Source organism: Carlito syrichta, unplaced genomic scaffold, assembly GCF_000164805.1.
Source record: "Carlito syrichta isolate Samal-C Ts95f unplaced genomic scaffold, Tarsius_syrichta-2.0.1 Scaffold131125, whole genome shotgun sequence".
NCBI lineage: Eukaryota > Metazoa > Chordata > Mammalia > Primates > Tarsiidae > Carlito > Carlito syrichta.
Window position 1 is genome coordinate 53,818 of NW_007075221.1, and position 12,433 is coordinate 66,250.

The window sequence follows — 12,433 nt, forward strand, 5'->3', positions numbered from 1 at the left end:
TGGGGAGCAGCCGCGATGCGCTCACCCGTTCAGTGTCCGGCCCGCTGGAGGGCCGCTGGGCTTCTTGGTGGCCGGAGCGTGGGGACACGGCCAGAGAGGCGGAAGCTGCATGGAAGGCGGCCGAGGCCTCTGCGCCCTGGGTCTGGGGGTGGGGGCCACAGGTGGTGGGGGCAGGCCCCATCCCCCAGGGCCTCACCCCATCTTTGGGCTGCCTGCAGCAGCTTTCTGCTCCGTGAAGGGGCGGCTGCAGTGTGTGGTTCTTTTCTGAGAGGCTGCTGGCAGAGTTAAGCAAGCTGGGAGATCGGCAGGTCAGGGCGCCCATAGCCTCGGGCTGTTCCTTCCTCGGCCCCCCCCATCCCCCCTTTCCCTCCACCCTTTCTTCTGCGCTGAAGTCTGTGCTTCTGTGACGCGGAACAGGGGTCCCGACTGAAGCCCTGTCCCCCGTGGTCAGTCCCCCCCGGCCACTCGCGAGGAGCGAGTCCCACGGCGGACCACGCGGCAGGGCTCACGACGGAAGCATGTTCCCACCCACCAAAGAGATGGCGCGTGCAATGGAAGCCTCTGGAGACTGGCCATGCAGCCTCATGTCCCGTGGTGGCTTGTCACGGCGGGGAGAGGCGCTCTGTGGTCTGCGGGGCCTCGTGTTCTGTTTTCAGCTTAGAGACTTCGTCTTTACAAATTCCCAAGGAATTGTTGACACTTTGGTGACCCCTGTGGATTCTCCGGGCGCCTCCCGGGCGCCTGGGCGCCCGCCCCTCCGGCACTGTGCCTTTTCCTGCACTGCTCCGGCTCTGGCGGCGGCGCCTGGCTCTCCCGCGGGTCCCCGTCACTGGGCTGATGCTGTCATGCAGGCAAGCACCAAGACAATCACACCTTCCTGAGCTCTCCAGGTGAGGGAAGGAAAAGTAGGGCTAGCCGTCGATGCGCACGGCGCGTGGCGTGTCCTTTTGCATGGCGCTGCCGCTGGCGCGTTGAGCTTTGCGACATTGTCACCCACACTTCCTCACTGTTCAGGGAATGCCTTCACGGCGCTTCTGCTTTTCCTGTGCAGACTGTGGCCTGGGCTACAGCATCCCGGTGTCAGCCACCGGGTCCTCCCGTCGCCACCCGGGGGCTTGTGTTTCTCAGATCAAGACACTGCTGGAAGCCGAGTCGTCGCGGACGGGTCATCTGTGAATTTTTTTGTTACTTGAAGTGGATGGCCTGCCCCGGGCGTCCTCGGCACCTGTCCCCACCCGCCCCCGTCGCGTGCAGGGCTCGCTGCGATTTGACAACCCACTGTGCCAAAACCCTGTCCGCTCACAGCTTGAAGGCCAATGCGCTTTCCCAGACACTGGTGACCGCAGCGGCGTTTGTAGTGTGTCAAAGGAGGAGAAAGGCCACGGGGCCAGGTTCTAGGGATCCCTGTGCGTGTCCTGTGACCAGGCCTCCGAGCCGGTGGGCACGGTGTCTCTCCGCGTGTAGGAGGGCGCAGGGGACACGTGGGTGAGGCGGGGTCACTGTGGGGGCATTTGAAATCACAGAAGTGAAGGTGATAGTTATTTATAATTTTGATGAGTTTATTTTTATAGGGAAGGTTTTTCTCCCCTACGGTTGTTTCTGGAATGGCAGAGTTGTTTCCATTATTAAAAACTGAAGCTGTCCGCTGACGTCTGTGTGTCTTTCTTTCTGACAGCGTGCTAGATGGGAAAAGGCCATGGGAGAGGCAGGGGCATGGGGACACGAGTGGGCGGCGATCTGTCCTTGGCGGGTCCTGCTCGTTCTCCCGGACGCCCGTCCTTCGCCTCGTCCTCTGTGGAAGAAGAACCCCGCCCAAGTGTCTGCTTGTTGGGCCCCTCCCTGTTTTGCCTAAAGCGGTTGCTCTAATTGTGGAATACTCGGACACTCGAACGTGTACAGGCCGGGCATGGCGGCTCATGCCTGGGATCTTAGCACTTGGGGAGGCCAAGGCGGGAGGATCGCTTAAGACCAGGAGTTCGAGACCAGCCTGGGCAGCATAGCGAGACCCCACCCTCCATCTCTACAAGCAGACAAACAAATAAACAGAAATTTAAAAAATAAAAATAGTGCAAAGCATGTGAAGAGTTCAAGGAGTTGTCATACAGATTCCCAGTGACCCTAACCAACTTAGAACCTTCTTGGTTCCCTGAAAATCTCTCCCCTCCCCCATTTCTGCTCTGTGCTTCCAACCCCTGAAACAGACACGTCTGCGTCGGGTATCCACGTTGTCGGACAGCGCAGCTGCCTTCCAGGATGGGACGGGGAGGGGTTGGGAATGGGGCCCTGGCGTGCCACGCCCCACCCTCCCCGCTGGCTGCAGGGAGTGTCTCTGCCGTGGGACTGCCCCTGCCGGCGCTGGGGAGGGAGGCCCAAGGCCAGCGCCAGGGTGAGGGGAGCCCGGGCTTGGGTCGGGCAGCTGCTTCACAAGCCAAGTATGGTGGGAAATCCTGGCTCTGTGCCAGACGTGGTGGCTCACGCCTGCAATCCCAGCACTCAGGGAGGCCGAGGCAGGAGGATTGCTTGAGCCCAGGAGTTCGAGAGCAGCCTGGGCAACATAGCAAGACCTCATCTCTCCAGAAAGTAACATCAGCCGGGCGTGGTGGCGTGCACCTGTAGTCCCAGCTCCTCGTGAGGCTGACGCGGGAGGATCGCCTGAGCCCAGGAGGTGGAGACTGTGGTGGGCTGTGATCATGCCACTGCTGAAGCCTGGGCGACAGTGAGACACGACTCAGCAAAGAAAGAGCAAGTCGTGCTCTCCAGCTCTCCTTTCTGGCTGAAGTACTGGGGTCGAGTCAGGGAGTCCGGCCTGGGCTCCTGCCAGTGCGCGGGGCCTGGCTTGGAATTCCTGTCCCTTCAAGGGAGGCTGCTTTCTACCCTGCCCGAGGCTTCTTTTCAGAACTCGCCACCAGTGGGCGACTGTTGTTTAAATAAATGCTCGGCCAGGCTCGGCGGCTCAGCCCGTGATCCCCGCAATTGGGAGGCCGAGGCGAGTGGATTGCCTGAGCCCGCGGGTTCGAGACGAGCCTGGGCAACTTGGCGAGACTTTATCTCTACAATAAATCAAAAATCAGCCCAGCATGGGAGGGCTACTTCCGGCTACTCGGAAGGCTGGGGTGAAAGGATCGCGGAGCCCAGCAGGTCAACACTGCGGTGGCCGTGAGCGTGCCACTGCCCTCCAGCCGGGGCGACAGACGAGACTCCGACTCAAAAACAAATAGCAGTAATAATCATAATAAAACAAAGGCTCATGTGTTCCCAAGGAGTCACTGCACACTCATCGGGGACACCATCGCGGGATCCTGGCAAGGGGACTCGTTTTATGGAAGGACAAGGGAGACGTGTGCTGTGATGCCAAGCCCTGGCACTCCTCTCGGACCTTACACGCGTCAGCTCACCCGCTGTTCCGGGAGGCAGGGACTGTTCAGAGCCCCTCGCACAGATGAGGAAGCAGACACTGCAGCAGTGGCCGGTCAAGGCCACGTGTGGGGGGGGCAGATCCGGAGCCACGGGGCTCTCCATGGGCTTCCGGAAGCGCCTTCAGCTTTGTGGTTAAACGCCTGTTAAAAGGATGTCAGCTGGGCGTGGTGACTCATGCCTGTCATCCCAGCACTTTGGGAGGCCGAGGCAAGAGGATTGCCTGAGTCCGGTGCTTGGAGACCGGCCTGGGCAACTCGGTGAGAGCTCGTCTCTATAATGAAGCAAACAATCAGCTGGGCGTGGTGATGCCCACCTGTGGTTCCAGCTACTTGGAAGGCTGAGGCGGAAGCATCACCGGAGCCCAGCAGGTCGAGGCTGTGGTGGCCATGAGCAGTATGCCGCTGCACTCCAGCCTGGGTGACAGGGTGAGACTCACTCAAACAAAACAAAGCCGAGTGCAACAGCTCATGACTGTCATCCCAGCACTTTGCGAGGCCAAGGTAAGAGGATTGCCTGAGCCTGGGGGTTCGAGACCAACTTGGGCAACTTGGTGAAACCCGTCTCTATAATAAAAATCACAAAAACTAGCCAGGTGTGGTGGCGTGAATCTGTAGTTCCAGCTACTTGGAAGGCTGAGACTGCAGTGGCTGTGAGTGTGCCATTGTACTCCAGCCTGAGCAATGGAGTGAGACTCCAACTCAGAAAAAAAAAGAATTGTACGGTGTCTTTTTGCCCGGATTCAGTGACTCAGCCTGCAATCCCAGCACTTTGGGAGGCCGAGGCGAGAGGATTGCCTGAGCCTGCAGGTTCGAGGCCAGCCCGGGCAACTTGATGAGACCTCATCTCTACAAAAAAATCAAAAATTAGCCGGGCATGGTAGCACGTGCCTGTAGTTTCAGCTGCTTGGAAGGCTGGGGCAGAAAGATCGCCGGAGCTCAGCAGGTCGAGGCTGGGGTGGCCGTGAACGTGCCCCTGCACTCCAGCCTGGACGACGGAGTGACTCCAACTCAAAAAAAAAAACATCGGTGAGACCCCACTGGCGGACAGCTCATCCGAGGGCAGGCCCGTCACAGTCCAGCTGCTTTGTGCCTCTGTCGTTCCGCTCAGGTGGTGACATCGCCACACAGGACGAGCTCCGGCCTGTGCCGTCACGGGGCGGCTCCGCTCCACGGGGGGAGCGGCGAGGCCGGTAGCCTCACCTCCAGGGCGGCTTCCCAGAGAGTCAGCCCCGCAGGAGCCTGAGCGTGTGCCGAGGTCTGACGCACTCACCAAGCCCGAGTCGAGGATCGGCTCTCAGAGGGACCCTGGGAACCAAGCAGTCAGGCTCCAGTGCGCGCTGTCCGGTGTCAGCGACGACTTGCTTGACTCAGCGTCCGAGAAGGAAGTCTGTAAGGAGGCAGGGGCAGGGAGGATGGGCCCGAAGGCCGAAGCCCGAGGGGGTAGGGCTCCCTGCCAGCGGTGCCCAGGTTCTTGCCTTGCTTCCCTCTGCAGGGGTGGGTTTGGGGGTTTGTTTTTTGTTTTTTGGGTTTTTTTTTTGAGTTCTGTCACCCAGACGAGTGCAGTGGCCGCTCCCGGCCACCGCAGCCTCGACCTGCTGGGCTCCGGCGATCCTTCCGCCTCAGCCTTCCAAGTAGCTGGAACTACAGGCGCACGCTACCACGCGGCTGATTTTTTGATTTATTGTAGAGATGAGGTCTCGCTGCCCAGGCGAGTCTCGAACCCGCGGGCTCAGTCAATCCACTCACCTCAGCCTCCCAAAGGCGCGGGATTACGGTTTGGGGTTTTTGCGTGCTGGTTTTGTTCTGTTCTTGTTTTTGACTCGAGATCTCACTCTGTTGCCCGGGCTGGAGTGCAGGGGCGCGATCACGGCTCACCCCCGCCCTGACCTCCTGAGCTCAAATGATCCTCCTGTCTCAGCCTCCTGAGTATTTGGGACGACAAGCATGCACCACCACGCCCAGCTAAGTTTTGACATTTTTTGTAGAGATAAGGACTGCCTATGCCCAGGCTGGTCTTGCACTCCTGGGTTCAGGCCATCCTCCTGCCTCAGTCTCCCAAAGTGCTTCGATTACAGGCGAGAGCCACCATGTCTGACCTTGACTCTGGTTTCAGTCCTTCCCTATTCTAGGAGGTGAGAATGGCCGGGAGAGGACAGACCCTTTTGACCTAAGCAGCAGTTTCCAAGAGCCTCCTGTGTGGCCAAACCCAAAGCACCCCCTTCCCAGAAACAGAGCATTGGAACCTCTAGTGTTTACACACAAACAACAGAACCTCAGTGCTCTTTGTAAACTTCAAAGGAAGCTAGGTCGGCTTTGTTGTGGAGAGGGGGATACTTCAACTTCTGTTTCTTTTTTTTTCCCCCCTGAGTTGGAGTCTCAATCCACGGCCCAGGCTGGAGTGCAGTGACACGCTTATGGCCACCCAGCGTTGACCTGCTGGGCTCCAGCAATCCTTCCACCTCAGCCTTCCAAGAAGCTGGAACTACCATGCCTGGCTCATTTTTTTTATTCAGTCAATTTATTAAGTATTACCTATAGAATATTATGTATCTATATTTTACATAAGAAAAAAATGATCAGTATTCATATGGTAGAGACAGGTCTCGCCAAGTTGCCCGGGCTGGTCTCGAACCTGCAGGGTCAGGCAATTCCCTCACCTCGGCCTCCCAAAGTGCGGGATGACAGGCTGAGCCACCATGCCCAGCCTCTTTTTTTTTTAAAGCAGGATTTATGGAAAGGACAGAAAAGCTCCCAGAGCAAGAGGGGACCTCAGGGGGTTCCCCCCATGTGCTCTTTCCACACAGAAGTCCTGATCACCATGCAGTTTGGTGGTGAGTGGCGTGCGTCTGGGGGTGCCTGGCACGCGCCCTGCCCGCTGGCCGCCCTGGGTAGGCACTGGATTCGCTGGGCCCTGTGTGCCAGCTTTCTCTGAAGTGCAGTTAGGGGCTCGGTCCAGAGGGCTTTCCGCTGACATGTGCAGGGAAAGTCACTTCAGTCCTAGCCGTTCTGGGGCGGCAGTTTCGTGTCCTGCCGAAACTTGGACTTCTTGAATTATCACTCTTGCCAGCAGGGAGGCAACCGCTTAAATTCAGATTTTTTACTCAGAACTATAAGTGGCGTTCTCAGAGTCTTTCTGGAATGGCAAACATTTTAGATCTTTTCCTTGACTATGTGAGTCTGTGAAGAAGACATCGAAAGCCAGTGATGTTTAGGTAAGATTGAGCACAGCACAGCTTTATTAACCAGAGATACTTGTCTGAGAGCCTAGGGCAGCCATAGGAATTAGGGAACTTCAGGCCGGTGTGGTGGCTCACGCCTGTCATCCCAGCACTTTGGGAAGCTGAGGCAGGAGGATTGCCTAAGCCCAGAAGCTCGAGACCCATCTCAACAAAAAAATTTTTTTTCTTTGAGTTGGAGTTTCACTCTGTCATCCAGGCTGGAGTACAGTACTCACGGCCACCCCAGCTTCGACCTGCTGGGTCTGGCGATCCTTTCGCCTCAGCCTTCCAAGTAGCTGGAACTACAGGTGTGCACCATCATGCCCAGCTAAATTTTTGGTTTATTGTAGAGATGAGGTCTCGCCAAGTTGCCCAGGCTGGTCTTGAACCCATGGGCTCAGGCAATTCATAAGCCTCGGCCTCCCAAAGTGCTGGGATGACAGGCTGAGCCACTGAGCCCGGCGGCAAAAATAATTTTTTTTTAAATGTATGACTGGACACATAAAGCCTGGGTTTTAAAGTGATGATCTTAGGAGGCATTCCAAGCTCTACAAGGATGCTGGGTCTTTGTTTGTTTGTTTGTTTGTTTTTTGAGTTGGAGTCTCACTCCGTCATCCAGACTGGAGTGCAGTGGCCGCTCCCGGCCACCGCAGCCTCGACCTGCTGGGCTCCGGCGATCCTTCCGCCTCAGCCTTCCAGTAGCTGGAACTACAGGCGCGCGCTACCACGCCCGGCTCATTTTTGATTTATTGTAGAGACGAGGTCTCGCCAAGTTGCTCGGGCTGGTCTCCAACCCCTGGGCTCAGGCAATCCACTCACCTCGGCCTCCCAGAGTGCTGGGATTACAGGCTGAGTCACCGAGCCCAGCCAGTCTGGGTTTAAACAATGATGATCTCAGGAGGTATACCAAGCTGTGCAAGGGTGCTGACTTGTTTTCTTTTCTTTTCTTTTTTTTTTTTTGAGTCAGTCTCCCTCTGTCGCCCAGGCTGGGGTGCAGTGACATGCTCACGGTCACCGCAGCTTCGACCTGCTGGACTTAAATGCTCCTTCCACCTCAGCCTTCCAAGTAGCTGGAACCACAGGCGTGCACCACCATGCCTGGCTAATTTTTCTTGATTTATTGTAGAGACAAGCTCTCGCCAAGTTGCCCAGGCTGGTCTCCAACCCCTGGGCTCAGATAATCCTCTCGTCTCCACCTCCCAAGGTTCTAGGATGACAGGCACCCCGAGCTACTGAATCCACATCTCTGGTACTGACCCCTGAGAATCTGCCATTTTTACAAGTACCCGTATTTTTTCAGATACCAACTGCAAATCCGAGTGCTCTATGGAGTGTTGCTGAGGCTGAAGGGATATGTCATTGGGCACAGGGGATTCCCTCGTACCCACTTTATAAACATGAAGACGAATTCCCTCCAGATGGAGAGTCATGACCCGCCTGCAAAGGGGCCTCCTGAGCTGCCTCGCTTGGCCCTGGAAGGGACAGTCCTAGTGACAGTGTGACCCTGCTCCCCAGGGCCGTGGCTGAAGGGCTCTCAGATTCCCAAGAAAAGGCCATTGACCATTTGGACTGTCTCAAAATTTTAAATAAAGGAATTCCAGTTGGTCAGTGAGGGGTAAATTTGGGCCAGGAGCTGAGCCCACTACTGGGCCTTGTGTTGGGTGGAGCGAGACTGCAGAGAAAGCCAGACACCAGAGCCGAGAGAAGCCATTCGGAAGCCCCCAACACATGCTCCAGCTGCCAGGTGCTTCCTGGTAACCCTCTTCCCTCAGCAGAGAATCGTCTTAGTTTACACAAGCTGTGGACTCACATGCTGGTGTCGACTATGGGACCAAGATGGAAGCAGTAGAGGAAGACCTACAGCACTAAATAGCGGTATTAGAAAAGATGAGAGGTCTCAAAGCAGTGGCCTCCAAGCATGCAGAAGAAAAGAAATGATAATTATAAAAGTGGGAATTAATGACATAAAAAACAAAGTCAATGAAACCCAAGATTATTCTTTGAAAAGATAAACAGAATTGATAAACCTTTAACAAGACTGATCAGGAAAGAAAGAAAACGCAAATTACCAATGCCAGGAACAAGAGAGGTGACATCACTACAGAGCCTTCATATGTCCTTATATTGAAAAACGTTTCCCTAGAAATTACTGTTACTTTCTGCCAAAAAAGGTGAGTTCTATTACTCATTTTGCCTGTCTTCCAAAAAGCTTGCCAGACACCAACTTGTTTCTGAAGGAATTTGCAGTGTCTACAGGTGACTGCAAGATGTAACTTTAGCACTTAGCACCAGTAATATTTGAACTTAATATTTAAGCTTTCTTTTTCACTACTGGAAACACAGTAGGGTCTACATATGGTCCCCTCTCTCCCTCCCTCTCTCCCTGTACCAGTCAGCAATTTGGAGTGGTTTGGCAGCATGGCCTTTGCTTGGTCCCTCGTGAGCTGGGCTGCCATCATCTGAAGGCTCAACCGGGCTGGGGACCTGCTTTCGAGAGGGCTCACTCACACAGCTGCCAAGTAGGGGGCCTGGGCATCTCCCGGCTCAGATCACTGCATGGACCTCAATGTAGGGTTACATGGTGTCCTCATGATATGGTGGGGGGTTTCCACCAGAGTTATCAAGGGAGAGCTGGGCACAAGTGGCCCTTTTTTTTAAATTTATTTTTTGAGGTGGAGTCTCACTCTCTCACCCAGGCTGGAGTGCAGTGGCACGCTCACGGCCACCCCAGCGTCAAGCTCCAGTGATCCTTCTGCCTCAGTCTTCAAGTAGCAGGAGCTACAGGCGCGCGCTACCACGACTGGCTAATTTTTTTATTTATTGTAGGGACGAGGTCTCACCATGTTACCCAGGTGGGTCTTGAACCCATGGACTCAGGCAATCCACTCGCCTTGGCCTCCCGAAGTGCCGGCATGACAGCCTGAGCCACCGAGCCCAGCCGGCCCTGTCTCTTATGACCTTGTCTCAGAAGCCACATGGCATCATGTGCACCCTGTTCTACTGGCCACATGGACCAACGTGGATGTGTGGTGGGAGGGAGGGAATGAGGCATAGTGGGGAGCCCCTGCTTTAAATTTTATTAATTTTTTTCGAGCCAGGGTGTACGCTATCATCCAGGCTAGAGTGCAGGGACGTGATCACAGCTCACTCCAACCTCCAGCACCTGGGCTCGAGCACTCCTCCCACCTCATCCTCCCAAATAGCTGCTACAGGTATGTGCCACCACGCCTGGGTACTTTTAAAAATATTTTGTAGAGATGGAGTCTGGCTGCATTGCCCAGGCTAGTCTCGAACTCTCGGCTTCTAAAGAGCTCTGTTTTTACTTGCTTTCCAGCAGCAACGCCAGAGCAGGGCAAGGAACCACCCGAGTGGTAGTGGCGCCTGCCTGTCTTAGTCTGAAACTGTGGTTTCCGCTAAGCACGGGTATGAGACGGATTCTCTTTCAACTGCCTGACACTGTCCTGGAGGAAGAGAATCGTTCCCTCTCGTGGCCAAGCTCGGCTCAGGCAGGGTTGGCACTCAGCCCCTCGATGAGGCGGGACGAACCATTCAGAGATCACGAAGACAGCAGGGTTGGGTGGAAAGCGGCTTTGAAACCACATCTCGGAGTCCTGCCTCTTTGGCCAATTAGCTTTGTGAGTCTGGGTACATTAAGCCCAGGGGAGGACTCTGTCTTGTGAAGGTTTTTCTCACACAAAAATGACGATCCCAGGCCTCGTCTGTCTGTCTCCTTGAAGGACCCGCCATGGTCAGAGCTGCAGGCCAAGTGGACACGGTGGCTCTCAGGCTCACTGGCCAGCAGGGGCGAAGTCAGCTCTCACCGACTGAGACGTGGAGGGCCATCTCCTCCGTGGCGTTCTGGGATCTGCTGCCTGGGCTCGCTCTCAGCCTTGTCTAGGAAGTAGCCTTGACCGGGCGAGGTGGCTCACGTCTGTCATCCCAACACTTTAGGAGGCAAAGGTGAGAGGTTTTGCTTGAGTTCAGGGGTTCGACCAGCCTGAGCAACATGGCAAAACCTTGTCTCTCCAGTAACTCAGACAATTAGCTAGGTGGGGTGGCACATGCCTGTGGTTCCAGCTACTCGGAAGGCTGAGGCGGAAGGATCGCCGGAGCCTGGCAGGTGGAGGCTGCGGTGGCTGTCAGCGTGTCACTGCACTCTAGCCTGGGCGACAGTGAGACTCCGATTCAAAAAAAAAAAAGAAAGAAAGGAAGAAAAGCAGCGTCCTGGGCCAAGAGCATGGGCGTTGGCATGATGCTTCCAGTGTGTCCTCTGGGTGGTCTGCTTGTTGCTTTTGCCTCAGTTGACAAGTACACACACGACCTGCCCTTTTGTTTTCCTGTTTTGGGCTGGAGTGCAGGGGCATGTTCACGGCCACCGCAGCCTCGACCTGCCGGGTTCAGGCCATCCTTTCGCCTCAGACTTCCAAGTAGCCGGAACCACAGGCGCGCGCCACCCATGCCTGGCTGACTTTTTAAATTTACTGTGGAGACGAGGTCTCACCGAGTTGCCCAGGTTGGTCTCAAACTCCTGGGCTCAGTCAGTCCTCTCGCCTCGGTCTCCCAAAGTGCTGGGATTATAGGCATGAGCCACCGTGCTCGGCCACGACCCACCGTTTAATCCGCGGGTGGCAGAGAAAGACAGCAAAGCCCAGATGGATTCTGCAGGGAGCTTGGTTTCACAGGACGGGGTCCTGCCTCAGCAGGAGCAATGGGCACGGCTAACGTGAGGACCCGGTGGAGTCAACTGACCCTCACGTGGAGGGACTGGGTGACTCTGTGGGTGTCCCGTGCCCTCTTCATTATCTACTGTCTGGAGAGACCTCAGCACCCCGGGCCATCCTGGTTTCCTGGGGGTCACGGTCGCAGGGCGCTGCCTGCCTTCCTCCTTCCCGGGCTCCAGGCGAAGGCCCGCCTCCACAGCTCGTGGAAACGAGGCTGCCCAGAGGCTCAGCCTCACGCTGGCCTTTCTCCTCTCACCCTCCAAGGTCTTGGATTTGTCTGGAAATCTACAAGGCCAGGCCTGCTTCTCTTTCCCACGTAGGTTTCTTGGCCTTAAGTCTCTGGTTTAAAAACAATCTCCGCCAGGTGCGGAGGCTCAAGCCTGTCATCTCAGCACTTTGGGAGGCGGAGACGAGAGGATTGCCTGAGCTCAGGGGTTCAAGACCTGCCTGAAAGCAACATGGCGAGACCTTGTCTCTACAGTAAATCAAAAAATTAGCTGGGCACGGGGGCACATGCCTGCAGTCCCGGCTACTCAGAAGGCTGAGACGGAAGGATCACCAGCAGGTCGAGGCTGCGGTGGCCATGAGCGTGCCACTGCCCTCCAGCCTGGGCGACAGAGTGAGACTCTGACTCCAAAAAAAAGAAGTCTCACGCATTTGGGTCCACAACTCTATTCTTGGCTGATGTCGCCTTCTAGTCCTCATGGGGGCAGGTGGAGGTGGGGGGAAGGAACACCCGGAAGGCAACGCCCCGTTGTTAACCAGCTGGGGTGTCGGAGGCCACCCAAGGTGTGCCCCATGCATCCCTGCACCCTCTTGCTGGGAGCGCTGAGAAGGGGCCCTCACCCTTCTGCACACAGGCTGTCCCCACCCTCTGCACGCAGGCCCCGCCCAGGGCTGTCCCGTGACCTGCCCCACCCTCTGCACAAAGGCTGTCCCCAGAGAGCTGCCTTGACCCCTCTGCCTGCAGGCTGTATCAGGGCTGTCCCAAGAACGGCCTCGACCCCTCGGCACGCAGGCCACCCTCGGGGCTGTCCCGAGTGACCCGCCCCCACTGCCCTGCACAGTGAGCTGCCTC